Here is a 21,732-nt window from a genome sequence, read left to right on the forward strand (position 1 = left end):
ACATTGTTACAGCTAGAGAATGACACGGTGACAAAATTCATCACCGTCCCCGCGGATAACCGTGGTAAACAATCTTCATGTCATTCTTTAAGGAGAGAGGGAAGAATCAGAGTAAGAATGACCCCAGCCACAGACCCTCAAGCTGCACTGAAGAATGCTGAGATTGAGCAGCAACATTCCAGAGCTGAGATTGTGATGTCATAATAATAATGTTGAAATAGACACGAAAGAATGACATGGGATTATTTCCCGCAGTTATCCGCGGAGACGGGGACGGTGATGAATTTTGTCACCGTGTCATTCTCTAGTTACAGCTCCCTCTTTGCAGCTGCATTCAAAAGGGAATGGGACATTTCAGTGTGTGCCATTTCAGTGCAGGACATTTAACCACACCCATTTCATCGCGACCCTTTATAAGCAGGCCATTTCATAGAGTTGAGTCGACACCCCTCCCCCCAGCTCTCTTAAATGGGAGGCTCACGAGAAGTTTGAGTTGGCCCCATTCTGCTAAGTCACCTCCCACCCAACTCGCCTGAAGAGCTGAGGAGTCTGACAGATGCTGTCCTCATGCTCTCTCAGATAACTTTATTGAAGCATCAGGTGGGGGGCGAAGGAGGGCATTGTCTCTTCTTTCAAACTAGAAAATGACACGGTGACAAAATTCATCACCATTCCCATCCCCCGGATAACCGCGGGAAACCATTTTCATGTCATTCTTTAAGGCGAGAGGGAAGAATCAGAGTATAATTGGGCACAACCACTGACCCGCAAGCTTTGCTTTGAAGAATGCTGGTGTAGAAGGACTGAGGTTGAAACAGACACTACAGAATGACAGTCTCTGGTATCCAGAGCAGATAGTGTGATGTCATAATGCCTCATTCCACCAGTGCCTAAGAGCCAGTCACATCAGTGATGTCACAATGGCTTCATTATCCTTGGCTCACATAAGAATCAGAGTATGAATGGCCATAACCACTGACCTGCAAGCTTTGCTTTGAAGAATGCTGGTGTAGAAGGACTGAGGTTGAAACAGACACTACAGAATGACAGTCTCTGGTATCCAGAGCAGATATTGTGATGTCATAATGCCTCATTCCACTAGTGCCTAAGAGCCAGTCACATCAGTGATGTCACAATGGCTTCATTCTCCTTGGCTCACATAAGAATCAGAGTATGAATGGCCACAACCACTGACCCGCAAGCTTTGCTTTGAAGAATGCTGGTGTAGAAGGACCGAGGTTGAAATAGACACTAGAAAATGACATGGGATTATTTCCCGCGGTTATCCACGGGGACGGGAACGGTGATGAGTTTTGTCACCGTGTCATTCTCTATTTCAAACCTTGCAGCAATTGGGCCTGAAGCACTAGTTGGGGGGGGGGGGAGAGGGAGGAGGGCAATGCCTCCTCTTTCACCAGTCCAATTGAGCATGAAGCACCATTAGGGGCAATGGGGCCCTGCCCCAGAAGCCTTCTTTCACCTGTCCAGTTGGGACTTAAGCATCAGTGGGGTGGCAAGCCTTCTTTGATATGCCCCCCCCCTCTTTCACCACGATATTTGTCCGATGAAACGGCACCTCCAGCAAGGTGAATGCTCACCAGCGATGAAATAACCACGATGAAACGGCTGCGCTGAACTGGCTGTGATGAACCGGCCCTATTGGTTATCTGACCTGGCCGCATTGAAATGGCCGCACTGAACTGTCCTAGACCCCATTCAATAGCATTTATTCACGATTCACTTCTATCTCTTTCAGATTCATTTTTTTGTCGCCAGAAACCCATTTTTTTTCCTCCCCTGACTTCCACATAACTTCTTTGCCCTGCACTTTTACAGATGCCTGCTGGCTATAAATACTAATGGAATCTCTTAGCTTAATTCAATTTTGCTGGTACACTTACAGTTATGACCAACTTTCCCATGAGAGAGACTGATTGAGCATTCCAATACCTTATGGATGGGAGCAAACATTCGACAGAACCGGACTGACAATTTCCATAATTATTGAATTCACAGCCTAATGACCTTAAAACACAGTAAAAACATCTCTTGCTAATTCCATTTCCACTTCTGACATTCAAGGTATTCTATTTCTCTCAGGACAACAAATTTTCTTTCTTATTTCCAAACGGGCAGCCTCTCTCTTTACCCCAGCTCATGAACGCCAAAGAATTTCCTGGAATATTCAACATTTCTTTGTCTTTTAAAAAGTTAGAATATTTATGATCCTTAGAATAGTTTGACTGATTTATAGCAATCAATTATACCGGTGCGTTTTCGCAGAGCCATTTTAAAAATGAAGGATAGAATAATTAAAAAGATCACAAGTTCTCTCTTGCATATCATTATTTTATTATTTCATTACATTGCAGAAAGAGCTCTTGCTGACTCTGAGCAATTTTAATTGGCAAGAGGTCTGTATTAATACAGGATAGCAAGTAGTTCTTGCTAAGAAATAATATTAATTGTGCAAATTTGTATTCAATACAGTAAGAAATCTAAAAGGGTTATATAGTAATGTAAACGAAACCGTTAACGGCAGATACTGTAATATCTTTTCTGCTGGGCTGACAGCCCAGGGACTTTACATAAGAAGCCTTGTTTGTGATTATACACATATAAAACCTGATTTAGAAAATGTTTTTTTTTTACATGTGCATATTTTCACTATACGTATGTTGAAAAAGGAGGGGGGGGGTGTGGATATTGTGGATGTGGTATGGTCGGTGGCTAGAGCAGGACCAAAACAATACATGTGTATTCCCTATTTCAGAAATGGAATATATACTTGTGTCCTGACAGGTAAATGTCAGGATTTACACCAGCTCACTCCCAGTTACAAGTGCAACTGCTTGACCCCCTAGTGGTAGTCCTGTGAGATCACCTTTAGAGGTCACAGCCTCCATTTTGTACCCAGAGTTAGCAGGGGTAGAAATAATTGAGGATTGCTCCTGCTCATGTGACCCTAAATTACCAGGGAATCATTCTGGTAGGCTGTGGAGGGGGAGGGGGAGGGGGGAAAGAGAGGGGGGATGGTTTTTGGGAGATGATATCTTGTGGGGAAGCTCTTGGGAGGGGAAAATGTTGGCAAGTTCTTTTTGTGGGAGATACAGGGGTCTGAGGGAAGCCTTGTCTTTTTGGGAGGGGAAACTGTGGAGGAGTGTTTGTGGGTGAGAAGAACTAGTACGGTGCATGAAAGGGCACCTTTAACAACATTACTAAGTACCCCGTACTGTGTTGGGACATGCACATATAGGTTTGAAAACTGCTTGACTTACAAATGTACTGTATGTGTCACCACCTACTTATGTAAGTCCCCATGCTTTTCATATTGGCAAAATATAGGGATACCAGATTTTAGTTAAATAAAATCCGGACCCATAGCCCCGCCCAGCCCTGTTACGCCCACATCATGCCCCAGCCCCGCCCCTCAACCTGTTGTCAGTTGGAAGGGCATCTGCGCATGCGTGGTTGTGCTCCTGACGTGGTCCCAAAGAATAAGCTTTTCAAAACCTGGATAAAGTGCTGGGTTTTGGGAAAAGCTGTCCAGATGCCTGGGCATGCCCTCTAAAAAGAGGACATGTCTGGGTAAATCCGGATGTCTGGTAACTCTAGCAAAATAGAATCTCCCGAGGCAACAAAAAGTAACCTCCCATTTATTGGATAAATTCTCCAATGACTGAGAGACGTTTTTTTAAAAACCCTCTGAGCTTGTGAGTTGCTGGGACCTCTCTACTTGTGTCCAGACAGGTCTCCTCCCTCCCTTCCTTCCTTCCTCAGGTTGTTCCTAACTAGGGGCTAGATTCACTAACCTTCCTGAATTGGAACAATCCATTTCCGATTCGGGCAGGTCCGACTGATTCACAAATTAGTCATATTCAAATGGAAGCGATCGGAGGAACGCCCCCATTTGCGAGCAGGGATTGCAAATGTGCGATCCCCGCTCATGCGCAGACCTTGACAGTAGTGACAGGAGAAGCAGCCTCCTGTTACTGCTGTCAGGGCTTCTGCTGGATGTTTTCCCCCATTTTTTTAATAGGCTACAAAATATCAGGCTTATTTATAAAAAAAAAAAAAAAAAGAACAAAAAGCCCCCCTGACTGGCACGGCTCAACACCCCCTTTGTAGGCCACCCCCCGGCACAGCTGATACAGCACGGCCCGACACCTCGCCCGTTAAATATTGGGAGCAGGAGGGGTGCTCGGTACCTCCTGCTCCAGCGACGCGTCTGCCTGGGCCTTAGGCCCCGCCTCAGTGCATCATGTGATCCACAGGGAGGAGCCTAAGGCCCTGATTGGCTCAGGTGCCTCGGGTTCCTCCCCCCCTTGGGAGGAGCCTGAGGCACCTGAGCCAATCAGGGACTTCCTTAGGAAACATTGTGGGAGAGACAGAAAGGCTTTGAGATCGGCCACATGTTGGTTTTTGCTCTGCCTCTAGGTGTTGATTAATATCCCCTACTAATAATAAACATATTCATACAGTGTATCCCATGCCTAATCATTTGGGATATCCTGAAAACTTGACTGACTGGTTGAGTTTCAAGGATTGGGTTGAAAACCTGTGCTCTAAGATGAACAAATAGAAGGCTAAGGATTAGGTTACCTGTCTGAGCCAGTCTTTGCTCCTCCCAGGTCATCATCATGGGCTTTTTTTTTAAATGGAAAATGGCAGAGGGTTCTTCAGGAAGTGCTGGTGCTGAATGTTGCATGCATGCTGGAGGAGAAATGGAAGTTTTATTCACTACTTTGGCTCCCTGGTTTTATGCCCAACATGACTGTGTTTTGTCAAAGAGGGTAAGAGAAGGAGATAAAGTTGATGGGTAAGTGAAAAGTAGAAAGGAGTAGGGTGAAATTTGAGTGTGGGACCACAAAGAAAGGAAAGAGCTAAAAAGGAAAAATCAGTATGTCAGATACTATATATTGAGGGAATAAGGCAGGTGGAGAGAGGAGAATTGAAAAAGATACAACAGCCACTGGAAACAGAAGAAAGACAGGAAAGCAGACAAGTAACTGGAACCAGCATAATAGAACAGGAAACCATCCAGAAAACAAAGGTAGAATAAAGTGTTTTATTTGCAATGTATTAACTGAAATATGTTAGCTCTGGGAAATATTAATTGCAGATGTCTTTGTACTATATTCAGTACAAGATATGGAGCCCCTTTTCAGGTTTTGTATTTCACAATATGCCCTGGTAGTGGAGAGCTTTGTGTTGCTATTGCTCTTTTGACATGAAAATCAGGATTTTTTTTTTTGGTATGGTGACTTCCATGGAGAAATGTTCTAGTTGTGATCTGCATGTTGTGAGGAGGTAGAATATCAGAGAGCAGGGTGGCCAGAGCAGAAGAATCAGGGGCAGAGAGCAGGGTTTGAACACAAGCGACTGGTCCTCTGCAGTCACTTGTTTTGGGATCGGCCAAGCCAGTCGGTGAATCACGTCCTTCCTAATTTGCCCCTCATTTGCATGTGCGGATCGGATCGGAGGATAATTGGCCACGAGGTTAGTGAATTGGGTCGGAGGAAAATCGGGTCTGGTTGGGTCACGATCATTGTCCTTAGTAAATCTAGCCCTAAGTGAATTCAGGGTGCTGAGGCTGGAGCTTGAACCATCACACCACACTCTCTCCTTATGTGTGTGACTGTTCCCTTGAACATGTAAGTGCTAGCTGGGTGCTAAGTGCTACTCTTTAATTGACACACACAATTTGCTTAGCTCATAAAGGCGGAGCAAGGGGTGGAGCAAGGGAAGGCACAGGCCCACTGATACGCAGAACTTACAGAATAATAATAAGTTACATGCTAAAGTGCCAATAGGAGGAAATATTTTTTTCACTCAGAGAATATTTAAGCTCAGAGATTGTGGTAAAGGCGGATAGTGTAGCAGGTTTTAAGAAAGGTTTGGACAAATTCTTGGAGGAAAAGTCCATAGTCTATTAAGACATGGGAGAAGCCTCTGCTTGCTCTAGATCGGTTTTTTGTGTTTTCAATTAATAATTCAAAGAAGAATAAGTAGTTTGCCGGTTTGGCACCTAAGTTGACCATTTGAATATTTACACTATCTACAAATGGTGCTTGAAGATGCGATGATTGAGTGGTGAGACGGTAACGTCGGGGCATTAGTGTCCCTGTTATCATCTCTATGATTCTGAGCACTGAAGCTACCAATATGTGTATACAATATTGAAATTGTCGATGTTGGAACCAATATAGGAGTGATTACTTTATCATTTTTCTGTGTACTTTTTCTAATCACTCAAGAAGAAACACCTTGAGTTTAGTTGCCCCCACCTTGTATAGTTGATGTGCTCTAGATCGGTAGCATGGAATGTTGGCTAGGTACTAGTGACCTGGATTGGCCACCGTGAGAACGGGCTACTGGGCTTCATGGACCCAGTATGGCTATTCTTATGTTCTTATATGAGCCAAGTATAAGACAATCAAGCCATTGTAACATCACTGATGAGGTTGGCTCTGAGGCACTGTGGAATGAGGCATTATGTTGCTCTCATTGGGGTTCCAGAATCTTGCTATTCTTTGAGATGTTGGAATGTTGCCACTCTTTGGGTTTTGGGCCAGGTACTAGGGACCTGGATTGGCCACTGTGAGAACGCACTACTGGGCTTGATAAACCATTGGTCTGTTCCAGTATGACAATTCTTATGTTCTTATGTGAGCCAAGCATAGGACAATCAAGCCATTGTAGCATCACTGATGAGGTTGGCTCTGAGGCACTGTGGAATGAGGCATTATGACATCACAATCACAGCTCTGGAATGTTGCTCTCTTTGGGGTTCCAGAATCTTGCTGTTCTTTGAGATGTTTGAATGTTGCCATTCTCTGGGTTTTGGCCAAGTACTAGGGTCCTGGATTGGCCACTGTGAGAACGGGCTACTGGGCTTGATGGACCATTGGTCTTACCCAGTAAGGCTATTCTTATGTTCTTATTAAGGCCTTTATACTTTCTGCGGGGGTGGGAGGGTTGGAGGTTCTGCTTGAAATTGTTATACTTGATGATAATTTGTTGTTGTCATTGTCTGCTGGTTTTCTGTTGAGTTGCCTTTTGTGCTGTTGGTTTGTACTATTGTCTGTTGTATTTATCATCAATAAAAAATTGCTTACTTGTGAGGCGTATGCATTCAGGCCTGCTTAATGGCATGACGTAATTGGACAAACCTAAATGTGGGAGTGTAAACGCCGACTTATGCTAGTATTCTATAATAGAATCTGGGTGTCCAGATTCCGTTACAGAATTAGTGCTCAGTGTGCTGCATCTAGGCACCTAACTTGTGGCGCCCAGTTACAGAATTGCCCCCTGTGCGACTGAATATATTAAACCCTGAGGCTGGCACGTATCTGTAAAATGGTGGCCGCCCTGGCTGAATACATTGCGCAACAAATTTTAATTTTTTTCGGGGGCTAGAAGAAAATGAGGTTTACTTTATAGAATTTGACCTCCTGTGTATGAAAATGGCCTCCATTTTCTCCTATCACGTATAGTTTTTGAGCAAATCGCAACTGGCTTTTCTCAAAAAATGTAAGTCTCCCTCCAACTTAGGAATCAAGGAAACTCTTATATCTTGGCATCCCAAGTCCTCTAAATTTTCTTCACACTTCTACCTCTAACCCTCTGCTGTAGTTCCTTCCTGTTTCTCCTATTGTAAACCGCGTTGAGCTCTACGAACGTGGAGATGATGCGGTATACAAACCTAAGGATTAGATTAGATTAGATTAGATATCATACTTCCCCAAAGATCTTACAAGAATTCTTTGAGATCTATAAACTGAGAAGAGAGCTTAGAGGTGTAAATGGGATGAAATTAAGTTTGGAGGGTAGAATGTCGACTATGCATGCTAGGATCGGAGCATCAATGATATCTTTGGCTGGCGTAGAACTATGGAATGCCTTGACTGGTATGGGGAGGATGAATTCTAAGAGAATGCTGAAAACTCAATTATTTGCCAATGTCTTCTTATGCTAAGATGTATGATTTAAAGCTTGCTTGTATTTCTTTCGATATGTGAAGGGGAAACGACCGGCGAAGGAAGCGGTGGGGGTCGTTGGATGACCATGGAATAAAGGGAGCGCTGAAGGAGGACAAAGTCATGGCCGACAAACTGAACACATTTTTTTGCATCTGTCTTTACCAAAGAGGATATACGCAACATACCGGAAGCCGACAGGCTATATGCAGGAAATGAGGATGGGAAACTGACAGGGATGAAGGTCAGTCTAGAAGAGGTACGCAGGCAGATTGGTAGGCTTAAAAACAATAAATTCCCGGGACAATATGGCATCCATCCGAGGGTGATGAAGGAACTGAAAGAGACTATAGTTGACTATAGCTGGAACCCAAGCACAGTACCGGGTAAAGCTTTGGATTCTTGCACAGAAATAGCTAAGAAGAAAAAATTAAAAAAAAAAAAAAAATTAAATTGAATCAGGTTGGGCAGACTGGATGGACCATTCGGGTCTTTATCTGCCGTCATCTACTATGTTACTATGTTACTATGCTACAACTAATAGCCAATTTGTCGATCAAATCGGGAAAGATTCTGGAAGACTGGAAAGTGACAAATGTCACACCGATCTTCAAGAAAGGTTCAAGGGGAGATCCGGGAAACTACAGATCTCAGTACCGGGAAAGATGGTAGAGGCGCTGATAAAGGACCGCATCATTGATCACCATGACGGACACAAGCTGATGAGGACCAGCCAGCACGGCTTCAGCAAGGGAAGATCTTGCTTGACGAACTTGCTGCACTTCTTTGAGGGAATAAACAGGCAGATAGACAAGGGCAAGCTGGTCGACATTGTATATCTGGATTTTCAGAAGGCATTTGACAAGGTCCCTCATGAACAACTACTTTGAAAAATTGCGAGCCATGTAATCGAGGGCAAAATCCTCATGTGGATTAAAAACTGGTTGGCGGATAGGAAACAGAGAGTGGGGGTAAATGGATAACACTCGGACTGGAAAAGCATCATGAGTGGAGTGCCACAGGGTTCGGTGCTTGGGCCCGTGCTCTTCAACCTATTTATAAATGGCCTGGAAACTGGTACAACGAGCGAAGTGATTAAATTTGCGGACGATACAAAGTTATTCAGAGTGGTGAAGATACAGAAGGATTGCGAAGATTTGCAATGTGACATAAACACGCTCGAGAAATGGGGCGCCACATGGCAAATGAGGTTTAACATAGATAAGTGTAAGGTGATGCATGTCGGTAACAAAAATCTTATTCACGAATACAGGATGTCTGGTGCGGTACTCAGAGAGACCCCCCCAGGAAAAAGACCTGGGAGTACTGGTCGACAAGTCGATGAAGCCGTCAGCGTAATGTGTGGCGGCGGCGAAAAGGGTGAACAGAATGCTAGTAATGATTAAGAAGGGGATCACGAGCAGATTGGAGAAGGTTATCATGCTTCTGTACCAGGCCATGGTACGCCCCCACCTGGAATACTGCGTCCAGTACTGGTCGCCGTACATGAAGAAGGACACGGTACTACTCAAAAGGGTCCAGAGAAGAGCAACTAAAATGGTTAAAGGGCTGGAGGAGCTGCCGTACAGTGAGAGATTAGAGAAATTGGGCCTCTTCTCCCTTGAAAAGAGGAGACTGAGAGGGGACATGATCGAAACATTCAAAGTACTGAAGGGAATAGACTTGGTAGATAAGGACAGGTTGTTCACCCTCTCCCAAGGTAGGGAGATCGAGAGGGCACTCTCTAAAGTTAAAAGGGGATAGATTCTGTACAAACGTAAGGAAGTTCTTCTTTACCCAGAGAGTGGTGGAAAACTGGAATGCTCTTCCGGAGGCTGTTTTAGGCGAAAACACCCTTCAAGGATTTAAGACAAAGTTAGACAAGTTCCTGCTGAACCAGAGCATACGCAGGTAAGGTTAGTTTCAGTTAGGGCACTGGTCTTTGACCTAAGGGTCGCCGTGGGAGCGGACTGCTGGGCACGATGGACCATTGGTCTGACCCATCAGCAGCAATTCTTATGTTCTTATGAATTGATTGAATTTGTGCTCTATCCCTATTATAACAGAGACGATTAATGATGTTGTTTAGACATGTCTATGTTATATGTGATAATCGGAGGCAAACAAGATTGTACGTATGTGATATGGAAACCGCATAGTTGTATGCGGTATATAAATTTTTAAATTAATAAATTAATAATATAATGCATTGCACCGATTTAAGAGTTCGTATAAATATTATTTTCTAGAATCGTTTTGCTGTTTATAAACGAGATTAGGAGCATCTCTAATTCATGTCCAACAATAGGCAGCCAGCATTGATGAATTCCATCTGCCCTGATATTGGTTCTCCATTGTAGCAATGTCCTGGTGAAACCTTTCCCCATGCTCATCACTAACACTACCAAGATTATCGGGGGAAAAAAAAATCTAATTTGAGGCAAACTGTTTTAATATTTCACAGATTGTTATAACATTTACTTCATGCATTAGAAATATAGCGAAAATATTAATTTTTGCATTATAACGCTCTTTTGTCAAAAATCAGAGGGTTATACCGAAAAATTAAGGTCAGTTTTGAATTCAGCGACCCCCAAATCACTATAGAACAACTTCAATTCATGCCCCAAAACCTCTGTTGCACAGTGTAACCAGAGCTGGTATTGTGACATCATAATGCCTCATTCCACCAATAAGAGCCAATATCATCAGTGATGTCACAATGGCTGGATTGTCCTATACTTGTCTTCCTTTTGATTTCTAGAGTAGTGCAGTGGTTGAAGCTACAGCCTCAGCACCCAGAGGATTATACCGAAAAATTAAGGTCAGTTTTGAATTCAGCGACCCCAAATCACTATAGAACACCCACTACAATCCATGCCTCCCCCCCTCCAACCTCTGTTGCACGGTGATATCAGACCCTTTGGTTCTTAGGCGTGGGTGTGCTGTTAGAGCATTAGATATTCTCCTAATGGCAACCTAGACTGCAGCTTATTAAAACAAGGATAGATGAAGTCAAACGGAAAAGAAACGAGCCTAAACACACCTCAAAATGCTTAGCAGTGTTTGTTTAATTTCACCTTCAGCCGATGCGGCAATGATTTAGACACATGCTTTCTAATGAATAAATGCAGGCAATCTGAATTATGGAACACAGCAGAATTAATTGAACAGCTAAATTTGTTTACAGGCTCCGCTAAAGAACACACTCTAGTTTTATTATCATTTAGCAGCTGAACTTAGCAAGAGGAATAAATAATTGCATTTTTACAGAAGCGGAGAAGACGGTGATCAGCTTGTCAACACTAATTAGCAGTAAGTCATTTCGCTCTTATGCAGTTTCATATATTTTTTTTTTCCCCACAAAGTAAAACATTTTATAACAAAGTAAATATAATTAGATGATTGCAATTACACACAGCTGAATATCTTTACTGGACTGTTTTCTTTCTTGTCATCCTATATGAGCAGCGCTGTCATGATTCACCCAAGATCCACGGGACGTTCTCGGGGATCTTTCACCTGGTGTAATGAAAACAGTTCAAGTGAAAATTCTAAGCCACAACACTGGCCACGGCTGACACGGGGACAAATTTTCTCCATCCCCGCCGGATCTCTCTATCCCCCTCCCATCCCCGCGAGCCATGTCCCTAGAGAATGACACCAGGACAAATTTGTCCCCGTCCCCGCAGGAACTCAATTTCCCCGCCCCCATCCTCATGAGTTTTGTCGCTGCCCCTGTCCCTGCCCCATTCCTTCAATCTCTGTCTTAAGTGCAGAAGCCTCGAACACTTATGATTTTAAAGTGTTTGAGGCTTGTGCAGATGAGGACGGAGCTTAGGCATTGGTGGAATGAGGCATTATGACATCACAATCTGAGCTCTAGAATGTTGCTACTTAGGTTTTTAAAGTGTTTGAGGCTTGTGCAGATGAGGACGGAGCTTAGGCATTGGTGGAATGAGGCATTATGACATCACAACCTGAGCTCTAGAATGTTGCTACTTAGGTTTTTAAAGTGTTTGAGGCTTGTGCAGATGAGGACGGAGTTTAGGCATTGGTGGAATGAGGCATTATGACATCACAACCTGAGCTCTAGAATGTTGCTACTTACGATGTTAAAGTGTTTGAGGCTTGTGCAGATGAGGACGGAGCTTAGGCATTGGTGGAATGAGGCATTATGACATCACAATCTGAGCTCTAGAATGTTGCTACTTAGGTTTTTAAAGTGTTTGAGGCTTGTGCAGATGAGGACGGAGCTTAGGCATTGGTGGAATGAGGCATTATGACATCACAATCTGAGCTCTAGAATGTTGCTACTTAGGATTTTAAAGTGTTTGAGGCTTGTGCAGATGAGGACGGAGCTTGCAGGAATGGGGCAGGGACAAGGGATGGGATGGGAAAATGAGTTCTCGTGGAGAAGGGGAAAAATTTGTCCCCGTGTCATTCTCTACCTGTCCCTGCTTCATTCCTGCAAACTCTATCCTCATCTGTAGAAGCCTCGAACACTTTAAAATCATAAGTGTTCGAGGCTTGTGCAGTTAAGGCAGAGCTTGCAGGAATGGAATAGGGACAGGATCAGAACCCATGGGGATGGAACAGGGATACAGAGATCCTGCGGGGACAGGGACAAATTTGTCCGTGTTATTCTTTACAAACTAGTGGACATTCTGTAATAGAGCTTGTGAATATCAGCACTGTCCAACCAAAGTTTCACTATGCTCCAGGAATGCCCCCAGCATGGCATTTCTTAAGTGTGGGGGGGTGGGGGGGGTGGCGTGGAATTTAAAACCTTTGGCTTTAACTTTCAAAGATAATTGCTCTTCAGATCAATATGAACTTCTACAGACTGTGCCTTATTATTATTTTTTTTTTATATTCTATTGCATTAAAAAAAATATTTGTAAATCACTTTGGGGCTTTTTTTTTAAAGTCACGGAAATGTTATTAGTTTTTTTCTTTTTTAACTAAAGCTTAGCTTGCACTAATGGAACTAGCACTGAATGCTAAGCAGCCCATAGGTATAAAATAGGCTTCTTAGCATTTAGCATGCATCAATACCCTTAGAGCAGGGGTGTCCAACCTGCGGCCCTGTGAAGTATTTTGTGTGGCCCCGGTTGAGGGCGATGCAGTGTTTTCCTCTGCTGCCCCCGGATGTTTACCGTCTTGCCGGCTCCCTCCTCTGTCTTGCTGCAGCGTTTGCATGTTTGTGTGGCCCCAGAAAATTTTTTTTCAGACAATGCGGCCCAGGGAAGCCAAAAGGTTGGAGAACCCTGCCTTAGAGCTTTAGTAAATGGGTTCCTTTCAATGCTTTTCCCAATTTTGCTGTCCTATATAAGAACAGAAGACTAGCCATACTAGCCAGTATCCTGCTTCCTCAGTACCCAATCCAGGTCAGAAGTACCTGGCAGAAACCCCAAAATTAGCAACATTCCAGAATCCCAAATAGTAGCAACATTCCATGCTACCGATCCCAGGGCAAGCATTCCAAGAAACTATATAAAAATTATTTGAGAAATTCAGTAACATGGGTGATAAAACCGCTCACACATGGCTACATTACAGAGTAAAAACCCTGTTTAGCTAGCACCAGTTACATCATTTTTAGCACCGGTCGTAGCGGTAACAGCTCTGAGCATCGCAGCTGTTTACCGCCATGGCCGGCGCCATAAACCCCGCTACGCTTTTGTAAAAGAGGGGGAAGGGGTATATTAAACTTGTGTCAAATACATATTAATGACTAAGCCCTCCCATGCATGAACTCAATCACTAAAATGTGCCCTCTAAATGTATATCAAAATGTTCACAAAATCTCACCAATCAAGTGCAACGCCTTGTATAAGAGCAGTATTGCGTGCACACGGGCACAACATATCATACGATCACAAAAACGTGTCTGAATGCTGGCTGCCAATAATCCGGCCTGACGAAGTGGTGCACTTGAGCTACACACAGGTCCCTGAGACGGTGCATAAAACGAGGATCTTGTCAGACCGGATTATTGGAAGCCAGCATGGTAGTGGAGAGAGAGGAGAGGCAATACTGGATGGGTGGTGAGAGAGAGAGAGACATGGGTCGATACTGGATGGGAGGTGGAGACAGCAGAGATGGGGCATATTGAATAGGAAAGGAGACACATTGGAGCAATGCTGAATGGTGGAGAGCGGGAAAGAGAGAGCGTGGAAATGTTTGACTATTGAGAGGGATGGATTGGGAAAGGAGAGAGATTCTAGGATGGGTGAGAAGAGAGATGCTTGACTGGGGGATGGGCGTTAGGGAGAGAGGAGAATGGATAGAAGTTTGACTAATGGGGGAAGGGGTAGAAGGAGTGAGAAATAGATGATGCTGGGCATGGTGGAAAGCATGTGGAAGAGGCCATTGGGTGGGAAGACTTGGAGAGGAGTGGATAGGCAGAAAAGAAAAGTAGCAGAAAGAGATGAAATAGAAAGAACGATACCAAAGATGGGTGGAAGGGAGGACTAGACAAAGACAGGAGGGGAGAAGAGCAATGACATTGGCAAATGGACAGCAAATGCTGGAAATTAGAAGTGAACGAGAAACCAGAAAAGATAGACTGTGACTGATATTATTGTAAAAATCAAATGCTAAGACAATAAAGGTAGAAAATATTTTAATTTATTAATTGGAATATGTTAGTTTGGGGAAATGTTCATTTCTGATGTTGAGTTTTTTGCACAATTCAAGAGAAAATGCATTTGTTTTTCTGTTTTTCCAGTGTTGCTCTGCATGCAGGGACTTCTTGGGGTGGTTCATATTTTTATCTGTATATTTCTAATTTTTCTTATTTATGGTGCCTTGTTCTGTATTTGATGAGGGACTGTCAGTGTTTTGCTTGTGTGACTGAGGTATGGCATTCTTATGGTGCTACTTGCTCTAGAGCACTGTTTCTCAACCTGGTCCTGGAGTACCCCCTTGCCAGCCAGGTTTTCAGGATTTCCACAATGAATATGCGTAATCTTGATTTGCATACACTGCCTCCACTATGTGCAAATTACTTTCATGCATTTTCATTGCGGATATCCTGAAAACCTGACTGGCAAGGTGGTACTCCAGGACTGGGTTGAGAAACAGTGCTCTAGAGCAGTGCTTCTCAACTTCTTCAAGCCAAGTAACCCCTAAGTCTAACAAATATCAACCGAGTACCCCTGCCCAGGCTCCATCCCTGCCCCCCTTAATAATAGTACTACGCTTCTCCCTCCGTATCCACAGGGGTTAAGTGCAGAGCCAGACCGCGAAGTGTGAAAGACCGTGAATAACTTTTCGGCCGGCTCTGACCCACTCTCGCCTCCCTCCTGCGTCCCCGGAACCTTACCTGGTGCTCTAGCGGTGAAGCGGGGCAGGAGCGATCTTCCTATGCTCCTGCCCCGTGCAGAGCCGTCACCAAAATGGCTGCCGTGAGTTCCCGTTGTAGTCTCGAGATTGTCTATCCTAAGGCTGACATGGTCTATCCCACTCCAAACACACTTAGGCGCCATTTATAGAATCGTGGCTAGTGGCACCTATGTAAAAATTTAGGTGTTTGAAAAGTAGGCGGGCCTAAGTTTTTGGAGAATCGGACGTAGTCGCGCTTAAGTCACGCTTCACCAATAGAAGCGCCCTGTCAGGTGATAGGCATCACTAAGCACCATGCAATAGGCACCCATCACCCAATTTATTTATTTTTATCAATTATTGAGCCTATTGAGGGTATTTTGCCAATGAAGTTAGGCATCCTTTTTAAAATCAGCCCCTTTGTGTTGATATTTGTTATAAATAATGTATGTTAAAAGTGCTAATAATTGGGGTAAATCTATATATTGCACCAGAGGTTAGGCACGGTACATGCGCTCTTTTCATTTCTTAAAGTGACAGTTCACCTTAGACGGTCTGTGCCGGGTTCCGTGAATGACATCACCCACACGTGAGAATATGCTGCTTCCTTGTCCTGGGATAACTGGGACCCTAAATTTTATTTAAAAAAATTTCTATACCCGTTTAAAACTAAACAGTTTACACAATTTACATACATAATTTTAAAACAAAAACATAATAAAATGTTCTAGACGAGTGTAACTGCAAAGGAGGTGTTCCCATGGGAAGGCCATGGGCGTTCCTCGGTGTTTTGACTATTTAAGCAAGTGCTTTATTAAATCAGTTAGGTGTTCACATTTACACCTGCTACAGAGTTGGCATACGTGGTGCTGTCTTACATACCATAGTAGTCTATAATTTATTTGTTAGGATTTATTTATTGCCTTTTGAAGGCGTTCACTCAAGGCGATGTACAGCAAGAATAAGTCAAACATAATTTAAGAGAGTTGCACACGGAGTCAGAAAGGGGCTTAGCTAGGGTAGGCGTAGATATGCAAGTCCTGCTCCAGCATGTGCAGCTGGGGTCACTCCTTGTGTGTGCATGACTAACAAGTCAGTTATGTCACCCTTTAGAGGCCTGGGTGAAGAGCCAAGCTTTCACTTGCTTCCTGAGGTAGAGATAGTCTTGTGTTAAGCGAAGCCTTTCAGAGAATGCCTTCCAGAGTGGAGGGTGGGGGGGGGATACTGCAGAGAAGGCGTGCTGGTGGGTATGACAGGCTAATGTAAATACTCACGCCCAACTAATGTCAGGTGTGGAGATTCAGGTATTCTATAGTAGATGACGGCAGATAAAGACCCGAATGGTCCATCCAGTCTGCCCAACCTGATTCAATTTAAATTTTTTTTTTTTTTTTCTTCTTAGCTATTTCTGGGCGAGAATCCAAAGCTTTACCCGGTACTGTGCTTGGGTTCCAACTGCCGAAATCTCTGTTAAGACTTACTCCAGCCCATCTACACCCTCCCAGCCATTGAAGCCCTCCCCTGCCCATCCTCCTCCAAACGGCCATACACAGACGCAGACCGTACAAGTCTGCCCAGTAACTGGCCAAGCTCAATCTTTAATATTATTTTCTGATTCTAAATCTTCTGTGTTCATCCCACGCTTCTTTGAACTCAGTCACAGTTTTACTCTATAACACAATGCCTAAATTCTGGGAGTGCCACACACCCATCCATGCCTCTCCCATGGCCACGCCTCCCTATGGGGGTTGTGTGCTGTGAAATTTAGGCTTGCAGCTTATAGAAAAGGAGGTAGAGAGATCCTGATGTATCTCCTAATTGCCGCCAATTAAATGCCTGTTAGTGCCAATTTATCCAGCAACTTTGCACCCAAAATCGTGTGCCTACCTTTGGACAACCTGTATGGATTTGGAGGGTTGGGGCCTGATTCTCTAAACGACACCGATCTCGGTGGCCGCCTAAGAAGTGGCCGCCGATCGTGTGTCAGTCACGCATTGGTGTCCTTTAGAGAATCGCGTCTTTTTTTTTTCTAACAGATGCCTTAAATGTGGGCTAGCATTTTACAGGCCTACATTTAAGGCATCTGTCTCATGCCTACGGAGATGCTAACAGATGCCCAAGGCCACTTCTGGTGGAAATCACCTCCATGCCAGCCTTGGGCATTGGTAGGCTGTCTAGATGCCTCCCAAGGCACGAGTCAGACGCCTGTATTGTAAGCATCATTTGTGGCACGGATTTAAAAAGCAAACAAACACGCACCCCCGATTGGCTGGTGAGACTGCGGCAGGACATCGGGGCGCTGTTTGATGAATCAGCCCCTAAGCGCCTAGATTTTGGACGCCTGACTTTTGACGCACTTGATTGAATTGCCCCGAATGTTTGCTCTTGATGTAACACGCATTACGAGATCTTTTAAAACTTGTTAATTCTATTGTGAATGTCTACAAACTTTACTGTGTTGTCTTCCAGCTGCTTGTCCCCTTTATGTCTGACGATTCTATATGGCTCTTTCTATAACATACTTTGTGACATTGTCATCTGCAATGCCTTATTGGGACTTTGAATCTCTTTCTATACGAGAAGGCTGTCTGCCTATCCTCTAGACAATAGAAAAAAAAGATCAAACTACACGAGGAAGGTAAGAGCTTTATTATATTTTGAAATATTTTTTGCTTAACAGTTGGCGACCTTTATTTCAAGTGGTTTTACAAAGGAGACACTCATTAATATGCAGTTCAACTGATAGTAGACTTACATTAAGGGTTTCACTGTTTTGTATGCAGCCTGCGCAACTCCCACCAAAAAGGTTGAGAACTATAATTAACTTTATCACAATCTTCCAACTTATGCCATTAATGTTTTAATTTTTTCACCCTAATCGCAAGTGGAGAACACATTATTTTACAAGATGAGAAATAAAAGGAAGGCATATGGAGGAAGCTTTCCGATGAGCTTGCTTCTTAAGAATAATGAACCCTACACATCTATATATTTGTTTAGAAAGGGGATAAAATATTTTGGAACGACAGAAATCAGGAACTGCATGGGTTTTATAGCCCAGCCGCTTGCATATTTCTCCCAAGCAGGTTTCATGGTTTTTTGTTTTTTTTTAATCCTTAGTTATACATAATACTTTTTCTGCACTTAGCTGATGTAAAAGAGATTAAGGCTATGATATTAAGAAACTGGAACTTGTCAACAAAAAGCCCATGTCTATGACCCTTGAAGTACTGGTCTGGATGACTTGCAACAGCTGTGAATAGATTTGGAATTAATTTATCCAATACAGAATGTCCTAGCTGTGTAGCCGATGTACTAACCAGGGTAGAAAACTTGGCATAAGCTCCTGGGATGGCCAAAAAAAAAAGAGATAACTATACCTCACTGAGATGTAATTAGCATTTTACTGGAAACCAGTCCCCCAAATCTACTGAGTTGCTTTGCATGATTTTGTATCATAGTGGCTCATTAATAATTAATTTATGAAAGTTTATGCAATAAGTGGCTGGATTTTCCAATTCTGGTGACGGGAAAGAGCTAGGAAAGAGCAAGGTAGCCCCAAAATGTTGTCATTTTTGCATATTTTGGAGCAGCATCCCATTTTTCCATGCAACCTTGCACAAACATTTTGCAATTTAGTCATCGGCCTCTTTTATTGTTGACCACCACGACAATCATGGCCAAAAATCTTTATTTCCTGTAACTCGGTGGGGCGTCTGGTGATGGATTAGGTATCCTTAGGTTTGCCTCATATCTTCTTACGCAAAATGATCCCATAATGGGACTTAGAACAATCTGAGTGAAATGATTGTGTCATTTTTCACAGTGCCTGCAGATTCAGACATCAAGGATCGTGGCCTCTGTTAATGTGCACATGCAGTCCTCAATGTGTATGCAATGGCACAATGTATGTGCATGCCAGTGGCAAGGAAAAGGTGCTGCAGTGGTTCAGAACACAAGCAACACAAAAAACAGAGGCAAAATCTGCCACGGAATGCACATAACAAGAACCACTGAAGCAGTCTGATTTATTAATGTCAGAAACCCGAGATGGCCATGTTTCGCCCCCAGGCTGCATCAGGGGTAGCAACTACAAATAACAAAGGAGCATGATAGAGCAAAATCACAAAACATCAAATCATCAATATTTAAAAACAAATCATCAATAATTAGAAATATTTAATAAATGAATCTGTAAATCAATTAGGCGCTGTTTATAGAATAGCACTTAGCGCCAGGATCCGTACCTGACTTAGGTGGGAGGATTTACACCAACTTAAATGTCTTTCGTCATTGATGTGACGTGTATGTTATATGTAATTTGACTTGATATGTAAGTATGTAACTTGTTATAGTGTGTCCTTGAAGTGTTTTGTACGATAAATGTAAATGTTTTATTTTGTAAATTAATATGTAACTCGCCCTGGATAAGGGCGGGCGAGACATAAACAAACAAACTAAATCTAGGTATAAATCCTCGCACCTAAACTAGGCGTGGATCCTCCTTTTTCTATAACAGCGCACGCAAATTGCAGGAATGTCCTCAATCCGCCCATGGTCACACTTCATTTTTGAAACCGTGTGTAAAATTCATGCACGAATCCTGGTGCCTAAAAATGCCAATTAGCACTGATGATTGATTATTAGCACTTAATTAGCAGTGCTAATTGGTTTGTCATTCAGTTAAACTGCATGTGAAAATTGGGCATGATCCCAAATTTCTGTGCATAATTTTTAATACCGTTTATAGAATTAGGCTGCATGTGTATTGTTGGACAAGTATATACATGTTGTACAGGCAAAAAGAACTAACTTTTGGAAAATAGATGCAGACTGCTACGGGAAACGATTCACTGGGAAACAATATGCATGCCAGCTTACAGCCCATGTAGTCTCACTGGATACAAAGCATCTATCTTCTGTATCCATGGCACAGCAAAGAGGTATTAGTAGAAGAGGGGAGAAGCTTGGGAAGTGAGAGCTCATGGTCGGATGTTACTTCTTCTATTTCCATTGAAGACTTCTACCAGTTATGTTATAGAGCAGAAAGCGACAAGGGACTAATGGATAGATTTAAATGTCTTTGAACCCCATGGCACAAAGGTAGAATGGGATGCCCGTAATGATCATGGCAGGAGGAATGGCCAGTCCCTCCTGCCAGACACCCCCCACCCCCCGCAATGACCGTGCCCAGGAGGAACCCCCAGCTCCCCACAAAGGTAAGCCACTGATCCCCCAGCAGGAACCCCCCAGGCAGCTGGATCCCCCCCCTCCCCCACCTAGCCCATCAGGACCCATAGGAAGGGCCTTAGGTGCCTGGGCCAATCGGAATCTTAGGCCTGTCTCCCAGTACATTGTGGGATGTGATGGGAGTGGCCTAAGATTCTGATTGGCCAGATCTCTTAGGCCCTCCTCCATAGTTGTCCTAACTTTATACAGCGAGTTAACTGGACACCGGTCATCCAGTGCCTGGTTAACTTCTGGGTCGGTAGACATAGCTGGATATTCAATATTGGGAGGCATGCATACCCTAGTATTGAATATCTGGGCAGTGGCATAGGAAGGGGGTGGGGGGTCGGATCCCCCCGGGTGCCATGGCTTTGTAGAAGGTATCCTAAATGACTTATAAGTGAACTCACTCTGTAGCTCTTCAGATAAGAACTCCATTCATCAGGAAGGGGTTATTATTGGAATACGCAGTTAGGCGTGCAATTAAGCTCTTCAGAGTGGGGAAAATTTTCAGCTAAATCCATTCGCCCCTTCTTTATCTGCAGCTTTATTGCAATCTTCTTATTTTATTTTACATAATGCTTACTGGGCTCCATCTAAACTTGGAAAACCTTCACGGAAAACACCTCATATATGTTGGACTTGCAACAAGTCACCGGGAATGTTGTCACATATGATCTTCTTCTAATTTAACCCAATACTGATCTCAGATTTGGAATACTATCTCTAATGTATTTGCTGTATCTGTACATAACTTATAGAATTGTTATACTTTGGTCATCTGATCCTAATAATGCTATAGGCCCCACCTATTCTAGATTATTTGTATTTATGATGGCTTTAGCCTTACATATTATTGTTCTAAGAACATAAGAATTGCCGCTGCTGGGTCAGACCAGTGGTCCATCGTGCTCAGCAGTCCGCTCACGCGGCAGCCCTTCGGTCAAAGACCAGTGCCCTGAGTCTAGCAGTACCTGCGTATGTTCTGGTTCAGCAGGAACTTGTCTAACTTTGTCTTGAATCCCTGGAGGGTGATTTCCCTTATAACAGCCTCTGGAAGACATTCTCTGGGTGAAGAAGAACTTCCTTATGTTTGTACGGAATCTATCCCCTTTAAACTTTAGAGAGTGCCCTCTCGTTCTCCCTACCTTGGAGAGGGTGAACAACCTGTCTTTATCTACTAAGTCTGTTCCCT

This window comes from Geotrypetes seraphini, chromosome 12, assembly GCF_902459505.1.
Source record: "Geotrypetes seraphini chromosome 12, aGeoSer1.1, whole genome shotgun sequence".
Lineage (NCBI taxonomy): Eukaryota > Metazoa > Chordata > Amphibia > Gymnophiona > Dermophiidae > Geotrypetes > Geotrypetes seraphini.